We start from the raw sequence: 14,961 nt of genomic DNA, 5'->3' as shown, positions 1-14,961 counted from the left end.
TCCCTAGCCTAAGTAGCTTACCCACTGTCCTAATAACTGTCTGTCAATCCGGCAGCTTGCCCTACTGCCTATCGACGCTACTGTCCTAAGTCTCCTACTCATATACCCAAGGTCAAAGACTTTGCAGGGCAACAAACTGATTTCGGAATTGCTTAACTGCTGAGAGCTAATATCGGGGGAGTAGTAAGCCAGCCCACCACAAGATGAATGAGTGCTCCTCTCCTATGCCGACTTACTAGCCAGGTTGAGCCTTTGAGCCATAAGAGGAGGGAGAATCTGGTGGATTTTCCAGGGAATGATTATATGGATTTCAAGGAGGATATTGTTACCTTCATCAGATTGATTGATAACTGGTCGTCGATTGACAACTACTGCTTTTTCCAGTGAGAAAGAAGAGAGGAAGGGGATCTCAACAAGCCATGGATATATAGCCTACAGCCGAGTCCACAAAGAAGACGGTTTCAAAGCTCGAAGAGCATATTTGTGAGGCTGATCCCTAAGTGCAGAGTTTCATGTGACGAACAACGAAACTCCATTTCTTCAAACACAACCCTGTGCCACCGACAAACGTTTGACTTTGACTGTGTTTTTTTTGGGCTATGAAGATTCTACTTATACCCAATGATGGAACATTTTGAAAATATGTTCAACGGGGTCTTAAGAAAGGCAAATTTCAGGCCTGTAGTTTTTAAGATCATCTCGCTAATCGAAAGATGAAGGATAGCGAACACTAGATGGCTAGTGGCCTTATGCAAACAAAGAAGAGGGATGCCTAACCAATTGATCCTAAAAGATCTTATTTGAGATAGGTCAGATTGGACTTAGTGGCCAACGTTAGGGATGGTAGAGTCAATATGGGATGTGGAATTCCAGGAAACGTTCTTATCCGCGCTCACTGATAATGTGAACCTGGTCCTTAGTTTCCTCCAACTGATTCCTGTTTTTTTTGAGCCTTTTTCAGTAAGTCCTTAATAGCTAAAAATGCTTTGACTCTAAGGGTTACCTTGGTACCTTTATTCGGATATGCTTCTTTTCGGACAGGAGGGGCAGATTGACATTCAGGCAATGGCACATGGATTCTATTGAGAAGGGCTGGCTGCTCTCGACGACGGGGTGGGGGAATGAGATGCTGGGAGATGGAGTTATTGGTGGATTGAGAGGGGAGCAGATGCGTGGGCTAGTTCAATCTTTTTGCTCCTGCCTTCCTAGCCTTATGGACAGGAGTCCTCTGGCCTAGTCCTGAAACTCTTCCCGCAGCCTTCCTTGCCCTTATTGCCCGGCATACCTCGGAAGGCATACCCTGGAACCAATTCATTCATCTGCCCTCTTCGCGATAAAGCTTTGCCTTACTTTGCTTGCTGGCTCTAAGCCCACCTCCTTTACTACACTACACCCTCTCACCGCCCCTATTCAGCCCGAAAGGCTTCTAACTTCCCCGAAACCTTACTTATTCAGGGCAAGATTCGGAACTTAGGGTCACTGCCTTTCATCCGCCTTTCTCTCATATGCTTAGAACCTATCCATAGAAATGGAATTCAAAACTTCGGAATAGTTTCGAGGAGAGCCGAGAGGACACGTTCAAGGAGTAGTGTAAAGTAGCAGACAGAGGGGCGCTCCCGCTTAGGCATTAGGCATTAGGCACGAGAAAGGACATCGTTCTCGGCCGTCCCTTCCTTCCCGGAAAAAGGCTCTCTTGCATCTTTTGCTTCCCCACCCGGCCTCTATTCTAGATTCACCGTCTTCGGATGCATCAGTTTATTATGCTTATGCCTAATCTTAATACTGGCTAGTTACTTCAATTACCTTACCCCACCGCCCCTCCTTTTAAGGAGGTTTCAGAGCACCCAGTCACAGCTCGTCACAAGAAAGGATTGATGGTCGAGTCCCCGTGCATGAAGTCAGTGGATTCGAGTGAACTGACCGTACTACAAATCGACATACTTGAGGAAGCTTCTTACTAAACCAAAGAAAGGGCAGCTCCAGTTGTGTTGTCGATTCCCTTCTCCCGAGAGCTTTCACACTCTGGGATGGGAGTCCCTTCCAAGACTTGACCAAAAGCTCCCCACAATTTCTTGATTTGAAGCAGTTCGGAGGCCTTCTTCTAGTTACGATTCGCCCTCGTCTGTCACTATAGATGTTCTAGCTTTAGTCTTTAGTGTCATTTCGAGTTATGCATTTGGAATGCTCCCCTTCCAAGCAAACTAAACTAACCTTGCTAAGTGCTAGCCAGGTGAAAGTGCTTTTCGCTAGTAGTTTTGGTGTTCTCTTCCCTTTAATCCAATTGAATCAATCGATCAGAAGAACAAGAACAAGAAGGCACTGTACTTTTAATAGGCCCTACTTCCGAGACTCTATCTCTATTTATTTTCATTCTTCCCTTTGGTCAGATACTAGAATATAGTATTTTTATTGGACATCCTCCTCACTATTGAAATTAGGGAAAACCGGATCAGTAAACTATTGCATCTAAGGGAACAGAGCAGCAGATCCCGCTCTAAGGCATTGGAGCTGCTGGAATATGATACGAAAATACAGATTGATGTTTCTGCTTCTCCTCTCTCGGGAATAGTTTACCGACCGGGCCACCTGTAAATTCTTTAGTTAAAACAGGCCTCGGGAGTAGTCATCCTAGTATCGAAAATCATCTATTTTGCTTTCCGAAGGTAGACAGCAGCGTTGATTCTCCGATTATACGATGGCAACATGTGTGAAGTCTAGTACCAGATCATATCGGGGATAGCTAGCTCATCAGCAGTTCATTTCTATGTATGGCGAGAAGTCCAACTGTCAAGCATGGCACGATTCCAGAATCATCGCTTGGCTGCTGCTTAGATGAGATGAAACCTGAGCTGACTTCTCTGTTTTAGTACCGGCCAGGCCTGCTTCTAAAGGGAACTCGAAGTCCTAGACCTAGAATGCGGGTACCGTTCCGGATTCCCCAGGATAACCAGATCACTCAACTGCTGAATCCTTCCTGAAATCTCTGTCTATCTATGAGATTTTTTGTTTTTCGCCACGTGCAGATCTACTTTGTCGTGCAATCGGATCTCACCTCTTGCTCTCCTCATTCCACCTGTGAAATAGAATTCATTAAAGAAGAATGCCAGTATCGAAGTAAAGTAAACCATTCGAATAGCTAACCATTCACTGCCTTCGCCCGGTAAGAAAGTGGAAACTGCCTGGCATGCTTCTTGCTTTCTTTCCATCCCTAGCACACAACTTAGTAGATAGTAGGCACACAACTCCGCTAAGAGCTCATCGAACTTGAGTTGTAGAGTAAGACCACAGCTCGATATGGTTCATTTCAGTACTCATTCACTCGGTATGGTTCACCACATGCCTGTGATCTCTCTCAAGCTAGGTTTGGTATCGGTATCGGAGAAGTCCGTCATTGAATTGAAGTGGTAGAGTGGTAAGTGGGCGTACGGTCTATGTATTTCCTATCAGTGGCATTAGTTCCTTTTCATTCTCTAGATAGATGGGCAGAACAAGCTTCTCTTTATATTCTATTCTAGAAAGGATCAATTAGATTCTCATCTCCTATTGTTTGAGCCATTCATTATAGTGGTGGTGCCGGGAAGGCAGCTTAGCACTCTAGTCCTTTTGAGTAAGGAATTGTAGCATGGGCAGGGCAATCTCTTCGATTGATTCCCCCTCAGGAATTACTTGAATTAATTAGCCGGCCCACGGAGTGAAATATCGAACTTAACCTATAAATAACTAGTATCTCAAAAACCAAATAAAAGGCTTTCTTTTAAGCTTGTTAATGGAATTCCACAGGAGTCAAGCGCTAGCAAAGAAGAATTGGAAATCAGTCGCTTCCCTTCTGGACTCAAGTCAGCAGAAGAGTGAACTTCATATTAATAGGTAAAATCCTACATCAAGCGTAAAGGAAGTACAGTACACTTATTTGGATTCGTCGTGAAACAAAGCTATTGTCTGGTTTCTGGTCCTGGGTGGATTATTTCTTATCATATTGTGAGGCGGATCATAAGATTGCAAATTAGGCGGATCATAAGTAGATGCTATTTTACAAGGGTGGGCTTTAGCTGAGAATCAAAAGTACGATTCCCCAGAAAACACATTCCCTTTCAAGCTGAGCTGAGACGTATCCGGCACCTTTACTTGGTCCAGTGCTGCCTCCGGCACTTCTTTCTCTTTCTTGTGCGAACAAACTAGAACCTGCCAGCCCAGCCCTATCTTCCGAATCAGAATGGACTAGTGATTTTGATCTATTGCCAGAGCCCTATTCTTATGATGGAAAGATCCGTGCTCACATAGCTGTCAGAAAGTTTTACTTGCATCTATTTCAACTAGACGTGAGGTCTCTCCACGGCAACAACGAGGAGGAGGAGATCCACATTTAGAGGGCGAGGGGTTCGAAACTCGGGGAGGTCACATATGGTTGTGGAAGAAGAGCTTGTACGGGCTCCGAGGTCAAAGAAATTCGACAAGTTCTTGGTCGATCGATACCTTTCCATCCCGGGGCAGATCTCCAGATCCGATACGAGTGTAGATACTTTACTCCCTTCTTCCTCAGTGAGTAACGTATAATGTCTAGAACAAAGGAAGTGAGTCTAGCTCCACTCCGAGGGACAAGACGGAAATCTTCTACCGATGCCAACTGCAAGGCGTGCTTTCCTATGAACCGATTCTTAGACTACAGATCTCATCCCAACGATCTACTTGTACGAAAGAAAGAGAGATGATCTACTTGCAGCTACTGTTTGTTACCGCTGAACATCTGCTACCAATACCAAGAAATACCAATACGGACTTCTTGTTCCAATCGAAACGAGCAAACCTGGGGAAGATAGCAAGATTAGCAGAACGGGAACCCCCCATGGGGAAGGGCTCTGAGACGCACCACAGAGCCCGTAGCAGCTACTTTTAAGGTTTATCGCCCATCGGCCCAGAAATCCATAGAAAGACGATTGAGATTAGTGAATGGCATCGATCTGAAGTTCATAGAATCTCTAGCGTCTCTTTGTTCGTAACAAATGAGTAACTTAACTACTAATGTGACGAATAGTGCCAGGCGTAGTGTATCACTGGAATTCGATCAGTCTGTTGGAAAGGGATCACTCTCTGATTCTGCTTCAAGTCCTGTGCGTGCCTGTTTCGAAGAATGCTATTCGCTCTAGTGTCCTGTGCCTGTTTCGAAGAATGCTATTCGCTCTAGTGGAAAAAGTAGCGATTTATGGCCATGATCCCGACCCGAACCCTCAAATGATGACGAACGGCTGACTTCACGTAGAACCCGTTATGCCAATCTGGATTCCACATCTGCTACAAGAAAATCGTCTTGAAAGATTGCAAATCAAGCATTCGTCCTTAGCTCAAGGATTGGATTACCGCAGTTCCTGAAAGATATCGTGCCAACAGAAAGATCTCGTTCCCGTAGATTCCGTTCGTTCCAGCAATCGTGCCGGAACTCACTGATCCATTCAAAGGATTTCTTTACCACTGCTCCCGATGGCCAAAGGACCGATATCTTCTTCTCACGCCTAGCAAAGATCGAGTTCTGTTCTCACTTCACTTAATGAGCCTATTTCTCTGTTTTTATACCCGTTTAGATAGATGGGCTCTAAGGGAGAAGTGGCGCACTTTCTCGAGCTATCTAAGCATCCAGGGAAGTGATTCCACAAGCTAGAGAGATTCTCCTCTTTTCTTTTTCAGAGTTGAGCTCAGGCTAAGGCCAAGCATGGATCAATGTTTGTCAAATCATTCTCTGTTGAGTTGAGTCCTCGCCGAAGGTGCCGTGCCGTATAGTACTTCTCCGGTTATAGGTGATAGGTGCATGGCTTCCGCTCATAAAGAATGAGTGAGACCGGCGCTCAATCAATCAGCCACCAGTAGAGGATAAAGGAAAAAGGGGTTCATCAATGAGAGGCGCATGAGATTCTGTATTGGCCAACTCTTTCTAACTATCACTAGGCCGGATACTCCGATTCTCTGTGGACGATTTCCTTCTCTCTCGTTCAATGCCCTTTGGTCTCGAGGATCACCATTTGTATTCCGACGAAATGCTATCACCCAGAAAACAGAGATTGAAAGGATAGTAGAGGAGCTGTTGCAAAATGCTGTAATCAGGCCCAGTACAAGCCCCAAAGCAGCTCTGGTGTTGAAGAAAGATGGAACCTGGAGAATGTGTTTCGACTATCGAAAACTAAATGCAGCAACTATGTTTTCCAAATACCCCATTCCTATCATAGAAGACCGGCACTTTTGGATGAGGTGTGAACTAAGATAGATTTGAGGGCTGGTTATCACCAAATAAGAATGAAAGGAAGAGGATATCTACAAAACAGCCTGAAGGACCGGCTTTTTGAATTCAAGGTGATGCCCCGGCAACCTTTCAACAACTCATGAATAGTGTTTTTAAAGAGATATGTTGGAAAGGGGTATTGGTCTTTTTCGATGACATTCTAGTGTACAGTTCTACCATGGTGGAGCATCTCAAGTTGCTAGAGGAAGTGTTCCGGCAGAACAAACTTTTTGTGGGTGAGCCAAATTTCATAAAGGAAATACATTATTTATGAAATTGGGGTATCTACTGATACAAACAAGGTAGAGGGCATGACAGCTTGGCCAGAACCAGCCAATGTCAGAGAACTCCGAGGGTTGCAGGGGTTATTACAGGAGGTTTGTACCGGGGTATGGAGCTATCAGCAGGCCTTTAACTGAGTTGTTAAAGAAAGGTGTGGAGAAGAAGCCAGAAAAGCATTTCTCAAGCTCAAAAGTGCTAAGGTATGGTGATGCCTTTGAACGTTGACTGGGAGAGCGGCTCGAAAGAGTTGGGACAGACTAGAAGCTTTGAAGTTTATGTTCTTTAAAAAGATAATAGCAATCTTGACTTACATCCGGTCAAGATCCCCGTGAAGGAATGCTGATTGAACATCGAGCTGATAAAGAGGGAGTACCATACCCAAGATACTCCATTAAAGGAAAGGTATGCTTGTTTGGTTTCTTTGGTCCGAGAACAAACACCACAAACTCTCGCAGTCGATGAGGAAACGTTAGTAAAACTACATTTCAGTAATCCGTCTGGCCTTAACCTCTACGCAAGGAGATCTTACGTATAGACCCATGATTAGGTAACTACTTCTTCTTTTATTCGGAGTATCCAATGGAAAGTGGGCCTCTATCTACAGGTCATGGATACCTGGGCGCTAGAAAGGTTACCGAACCAGGGTTAAGTGAGGCTGTTCAAACTTCACGGCCTTCACTATCGGATGTATATGAGTAAAATCAGACATCAGTATCACAACCTAGCGTTATCCAGATCTTTCGTTGATCCAGGCGATTTTGGGAAGGACTCAGCATTCTCCCACAAAAGGCCAGGCCTTGAGTTTCTAGCCGACTCATATAAGTCAGGGTGTCAATTTTTTTTAGGTGACGTATCTTTCTCTCTGATGTTCTCCGTGGTCTCAAAGGATGATCAGTCGGATAGCGACATTGGTAAATAAAAAGAAGAAGTTTACACGCCGGGTGCATACTTCAGTGCCACTAATTAGCGACTTTTTTTTGCCCTTTACCTACACCATGTAGACCGGAGGATTACACAGAATCCCATTGGCGAGTTTCAGACAGCTAGGTTATTCAAGAAACTTGGAATACCAACTCCAATGCTTGGCTTGCTGAATCAGCATATGGATTACTTCATTGAATTTCTCGGCCCGAGCTCTTGTGATTGGTCCACTTGGCAGGTGGAGTGGATCCTTAGCAGGTTCATGTGTTCCTTGTTTACGTAGCTCTTCTGTTGGATCACGTAGCCCCTCCGTTGGATTACGTTGCTCTGCCCTTGGATTACTTGAGTCATTTCTGGGTTTACTTGGCTGCTCCGCAACATGTTGGTTACTTGATCCTTCGCTTTGTTTACTTGGGAGCCCAATACTTATTGGTTGGGAAAATTACCTTCCAAGGAAAATGATCCTCCCACTGGACCGAAAAACCCATATATTCCCATGGGAATGGGTGGTGCTGAACAAGCAGGCAGGCCCAACGTTGTTTATCTTTACTGCAATCCTGGTTAGGTAAAAGGAATTCCGCAGCAGCGGGTACGTGATTAGTTACAACCAACGGAAAGACTTATTGAAATAATAGGGAATTTCCTCATCCAGTCTACTCCTAGGACTACATCATATGCTCCCAACTCCATGGCCAACAAATCAAACTTCAATCGATATCCTTGCATCTCCCACTGTACACCAGAACACATCCCATACAATCGGCCCGAAGAGCATCAATGAGCAGGCCTACTAAATAGGCATAGAGATACATTAGCCGAGTTTGCTTACAACAACTGCTATCACTCTAGCATCGGAATGGCACCTTTCGAAGCACTCTACGGGAACCTTTGTCGTACCCCGATTTGTTGGGGTTGGCACGTACCGACCGACGGGGCCACAGAAGATGAAGGAGAGTGCCGAGAAGATTCCACTTATTCTAGATTAAAAGCAGTTCAGGACCAGGTACGCCGACCACGATATTTGGAGTTTGCAGTAGGTGATCATGCTTGACTTCGGCTTGAACCTACAAAGGGTGTGATGCGTTTTTGAGTGAAGGATTAGGTATAGCTGACCGATACATCGGACCTTTCTTGGCCCATATCCCCCTAGCCCTTACTCCCTTGTTTCGGTGGTTGGTCTCTACCTTTTTCTGTCTCTTGGCTAGTTTGTCTTCCTCTTCTTTTTGAGGGTAACGTAGTAAAAATCCTTTATTTCAGGGGATTTCCCTTTTCTTTCCAAATGAATTTATGCTTAGTCTAAAATTGGTAAATACCAAATAATAATATATATATATATATTATTATTATTATTTGAAATATGTACCAGTTTCCTGAAACTAACAAATAGAGTTATAGCTTTGATTGACTTACTAGCTTACGGGAACGCTTTGAATCTCAACTTACTTTGAACGAGTGCTTCCCACATAGATTGCTGGAAAGAGGAGTGAGCCGGGGCAGAACTTGAAGCACGGGAGAAGGAAAAAGAAGTATACAAGGGTGTGCGTAGTTGGTATATGTACGGTATAGACCTTTCTTTGTGAATAGCTAGTTCAGTTACAAGGGTGTATACAAAGGTCTGCTTATAGGTTGAAAAAGCCTGTAGAGATAGCCTAGATAGCCAAGAAGATATACGTATTTCATAGAGCTAGCTAATAAAGCTTTTGTTAACTTCAAATAGGCTATTGAATGCAACGGCAAATAAAGAAGAAGAAAGTGCCAGAGCTAAGAGCTAATAGATTCCCAGTCTATGCATGGATAAAGGAATGATAAGAGCTATGAGCAGTTTATTAAACTACACTACGGCTAATATATATAAGGACAAATCAACTAGAAAAAACCGTTGCCAAAGAAACCATTTGTTTAAGCTTATTCGTTCGCGCTAGGCTAAAAAACTAGATAGAAGAACTAGAGGCCGCCAAGGTCTTCAACCATTAGCAGGTAGGATCCTTTGCTTACTACTTGAAGCAGAAACCTAGAAGAGGAATTCTTTCTATTCCAAAATCCATCTTCTTTCCGGTCCGCTTCATTCATTCCCTTACTAATAAATCCAATTCATCGCTAATGGCGAAACCAGCCTGTATGTACACCGCACAACTAACCGTTGCTTGGTAGGTTCGATCAGCTCTTCTCACCTTTCCGTCGACATCTACTAAGGCTTCAGCTTAAGTGGGTTCAGCCGCCCCAAATCTGACTCGATCCAGGGTTATATATCATAAAGGGCTTCGACAAGGGGTTTGATTCGTTCTTTGAGCAAAAAGATAAGGTCGGAATACCGGAGTTCTTTCTTTGCTTCCAAGAACATAGATTCCTTCTTCAACCCAGGTCATGACCGAGGGCGGGTATCTCACTCGCATATCTAGAGCCCAGCATCTCTCCTGAACGACACCTTCTGCAGACTCTACTGGTGGTATTTCCCGAGGCGAGGGTAAATATGTGCATTCATATCGGTCAGGAAACGACAATGACTCTTCTTCTTTCCGGGAAGCTATGGGCACCTCACAATTCTTATACGACATTAGTGGAAGCGAACATTCGTAGCATTCATTGTCACCGATCATTGACAAAAGAAGAAAAAGAAGCCGTACGACAACTTAAGGAATCTTTAGATTTGGCGGCTATAGACTCAAAGGGCACAGACAGGCTGCTGGTACTTTTTTTTTAGCTAACTAAAGTCCAACTTCCTTTGCCGAAATAGGATGAAACGGATCAGCCGATTCAACTTAGCATTACCCGACTCGTAACTTCAAGCACAACCATCCATCTCAATCCAAAATCTCCGATCGTCTGTGATCCAAACCCAAACTCTCCTCCGGTTTTGGATATATAGACAGTGCCTGCTCTCAAACCAACCAAGACAGCAGCAAGTTCCTATCGAGAACAAGACGACAGATCAATATGACCAATTTCTATAATATCTCGGGTGAATACGTGAAAAAGTGTTGCTTAGCTCAGTGAAATGGAATAAGGAAGAGAAAGTGTAGTGTGATAAGGGAAGATGCAAGTCAATTTTGAGGTTTTCAAGCAAGGGCTGAGATAGATATACAAACCAGAAGAATTCACATCAGAACCCTTTCCTGCTTCCCCTTTTTACCCATCGGACTCGACTCACATTTTGATCTCCTACGCTTGCTTTCACAGTCCCCCTACGAGCAGCCCGGAATCAATGAAGGAGTTCATTCAGCACCGAGCCGAGCGAGCGTAGATTCAATATGTTGATTGTACCGAACGAAGGATTTGCCTTATCACGAAAGCCACATTCGTTTCGTTTGAGGAAGTCACACGTCCTGTTCCCTATAAATAAGGAGATTCATTCTTTTTTTTCAGAAATCCCCTCTTCTTCCTCCTCAAGCCCCTATCACAAGACCAAGCGGATCTCATCCTGCAGAAGACTCAGAGCGGATCTATCTAATGGCATGGCTGGCTGCCGGATGTGATCTATTCTCGTGTCACATCGCTTTCTTTCTTCTCCCTCCATTTTCTTCACTACTACCGCTTCTACACATAAATCAAAGAAGCATTGTGGAATAGTGGCATTTCGTTAATGGCTAAAATGTTCTTAGTGAAAGGGTTGCCGCAAAACCGGCAAACTCAGAGCGGTCTCTGAAAGTGAATAGGAGCATAGCGGCATCATCCAAGCCAAACACGTCTCCTCAGTCAAGGGTCTTCTCGCGCAAATAAGATCAAAAACATAACAACTGATTTCGCTTAATGCATGTCACCCGCCCGCTCTCAATACAGCAAGTGACTCTCTCTCACAAGACAGAGAAAGATTACCGATTCATCCAATCCAATCCAATTTGATCAGAAGTGAGTTCATTGTTGTTGTATAGCGAAACCTTTCCTTGACAAAACCATTCTCAGCTAATAGAAGCCGAGCTATCTATCCAGATCAGGGTTGAACGAAGCGAATGGAAAAGCCAAAGAAAACATAAATCCATTGCGATTAGAAACCAGTGACTCTACAGCCAGGGCTCGATGGCGATGTAAGATAGAAAGAATGGGGAGTTAGGGCTTCGGTTTCCTCTGTAGCCAGTTTCAATTCCAAATCATTTGCCGACATGCGGACTCACTTCTCTTTTATGGGATGACTTTTATTATCCAAGTTGTCTATTTACGTGGGTGAATCAAGTACAACAAGTCAGGTCAGAGCTTGTGGTAGAAGATTGGGCTCTGCTACGCAGATCCACTCAACTAGGAAAGAAGTACGCATTGCTGACTGACTGTTTGAACGATCCTAGTTACTAGTAGCTAATCAAGTCAGAGTAGGGTGGCCGAGAAGCTTCTTGCCGGTGCCCCCAAAAGCAAAGCACAGACTCTACTCACCCACGCGTTTTCCACCTACGGAGGGAGAAATCATCGAAATATCCTCATCCCCTGAAAGGGAACCCGAAAACAGGACGAGAGTGGATAGGGTGACTAAGGAGGCCGTAAAAATTAGTAGTGCATTTTTGAAAGATAAGATTACAAAAAGGCGAGAGCAGCATAATTGTTAGTTAGGGGTAAGAGGGGACGGGCCCGTATAGAAAGTCAATCCTTCTTTTTCCGATATGCCGCTCCGCAAGCAAGGAGTGCCACGCACGAGCGGAGCGAAAACTAAGCAAGGGGAATTCCGTCATTCCATGGAAAGCATGCGAAATCCTTTGATTGTTTATAGAATCAAAATAACTATATAGTCTTTCTTGTTCCACTTGCAAGGCAAGGAAAATAAAATGTCAGTTTCGTTATTACAACCTTATTTTTTTATGTCAAAGACAAAAAGCTACGCGCAAATTCTCATTGGATCTCGGTTGTTCTTAACAGCGATGGCTATTCATTTAAGTCTTCGGGTAGCACCACCAGATCTTCAACAAGGTGGAAATTCTCGTATTTCGTATGTACATGTTCCTGCGGCTCGGATGAGTATAGTTATTTATATCGCGACAGCTATAAACAGTTCCTTGTTCCCATTAACAAAACATCCCCTTTTTCTTCGCTCTTCCGGAACCGGTACAGAAATTGGTGCTTTTTCTACTTTGTTTACGTTAGTGACTGGGGGGTTTCGGGGAAGGCCTATGTGGGGTACCTTTCGGGTGTGGGATGCTCGTTTAACTTCTGTATTCATCTTGTTCCTTATTTACCTGGGTGCACTGCGTTTTCAAAAGCTTCCTGTCGAACCGGCTCCTATTTCAATCCGTGCTGGACCGATCGATATACCAATAATAAAGTCTCCAGTCAACTGGTGGAATACATCGCATCAACCTGGGAGCATTAGCCGATCTGGTACATCAATACATGTTCCTATGCCCATTCCAATCTTGTCTAACTTTGCTAACTTCCCCTTCTCTACCCGTATCTTGTTCGTTCTGGAAACACGTCTTCCTATTCCATCTTTTCCCGAATCTCCCTTAACGGAAGAAATAGAAGCTCGAGAAGGAATACCACTAAAAACCTAGTTCGCTCTCAAATAAAAACCTAGTTCACTCGCTAAAGCATCCATGGCTGAATGGTGAAAGCGCCCACCAACCTAGAAAGGCAAAATGGGTCAAAAAGTAGGTTCGATTCCTGCCGGATGCACTGCCTCTTAAAGACAGAAACAGAGGAGGGAAAGAAGGTAGTATAGGGAACTTGCTTTTGGATTCTTATCGAAAGTGAATCCCTCTAACACTTCTGTTAGTGTTTTATGAGAAAATCTTTTATAGACACAACAAGTGTGAAAATCCTTAGTCACTAGGCAAGAAAGCTCGATGGGAACAAAAAGGATACAATTAGTTCAGAATCAAAAAAATGTACAATTTCAAAGGAAAGAAGGAATGGCAAGTTTCCCTCCATTGAACATCAATCAATCTAGAAATAGGTAAAGGAAGGCGTATCACAGGGGTATTTTTCTTTTTTCTATTCACTTCCGTGGGGTTCTAAATTGAAAACATGAACACAAACGAAATCGTATTGAAATTACATAAAAAAAGAAAAGGGAGGAGTAGCTCTTGGTTTAAAGAAAAGGGAGGAGATGGATCGAATTCAGTCTTTTTCCTTTCTTTGATGATCTTCAACACATCTATTTGAATTCCCTGCGAGTGAAGGATTTCTCGTATGGAGAAAAACCTCTTGAGCGCTATCTGATCTTATTTTTGTATTTCAAATATGGGACCTGCCTTTTTAATGGGACATCCCGGCAACAGGCCTACTCATGCATGTGGCCAAGTACTCGACCAATCCTCGGAGCGAAGGGATGAACGAATTCTCGAGGTCTGGTTCATTGAGGTCAGCATCACATGAAACCTTTAGCACTTCCGTTCGATATTGGATGGAGTATGGCTGGAAGGTCAGCCTAGCTAGTCTTGTCAATCGGCCCTGACTCGTCTTCTCCTTGGTACCTACCGCTATTGAACTTCGGTACCTATATTCCTGAAACAAGACAGACCTTCATGAAGACCTTCTATTTTGGAATAAGATCGGACATTTCCACATTGAGGTGAAATTACATATGAGGAAAATAATCCTGGACTACGAAAGCTGCCCTTGTGTGGTAGAACCAGGTCTTCCACCGGGCGGTCAGCCAAGTACTGAAGCCCCTATCTTGATATAGAATAGAAGTGAGTTCACACTAAAAATAGAAGAAGCCCTATGATTTTTTAGCCCTGCTATCAATCACTTCGGTAAAGGGATCGAAAGATTATGGTCTGAAATAGAGATTTGAGAGTCCCTCGTGTGAGTACGTGCTGAAGAGCAAGGAGTGAAAGTGCGTTCATCTTTCTTTCTGCTAGTTGTTTCCTGCTAATAGTGATTAGTGAGTGCCCCATACATAGCCAATGTCCGCCCGTGTTCACATCCAGTCTTCTCTGTACACTAGTGCAGCTTCCAGCTCTATGCTATGTATGGTAGTCGTTTGACTCGGGAATCCCTGATAAAAGCTTTTAGTCCGTGCCTGGCAGTTTCAGCCGTGGTCCAGTCCAGCAGCCTCTTTTCGATCCAAGAGTCGCATGAGAAGAAAGCTTCCGGTTAGCTTCAGTTAGTGTTAGTTAAATAGAACGGGAACCTCGTAACTATGCCAAGCCCGATCTTGGTTCCAATGCTGCAGAGAAAGGTTATGGGTAAAAAGAAGGTCTTTATCCTGGTGCTGCGGAGACCGGTGTTGCTGATCGAACTCATTTTCTTTCGAGGAGATCGAAAATCTCTGAATTTCTGCGAAACGAATTTACATATTTATTGCGAGGGGCTTTGAAAAGCGAAAGGATGAAGACTGATTTAGATCCTCTGAAAGCGCAGGAAGTATGCCTTTTGAGCTTTTTCTCCACCCACCTCTGAGCATCCTGTTGGAATGGTCCTAGGAAAGACTACGTACGAGAAATCATTCTCACAGCCAACTTTCCTTCTTCTGAGCAAATAAATGTAGTATTTAGTCCAACCAATCATTGGTGAATCTATGTCTTTCGTGAAAAGTGGAGTATTTGTGCCCAAGATCTTTCTATTCC

The sequence above is a fragment of the Triticum urartu genome, unplaced genomic scaffold (assembly GCF_056163025.1).
Source record: "Triticum urartu cultivar PI428250 unplaced genomic scaffold, HENAU_Tu73 scaffold1552, whole genome shotgun sequence".
Classification (NCBI taxonomy): Eukaryota; Viridiplantae; Streptophyta; class Magnoliopsida; order Poales; family Poaceae; genus Triticum; species Triticum urartu.
This window is presented reverse-complemented; position numbering follows the sequence as displayed.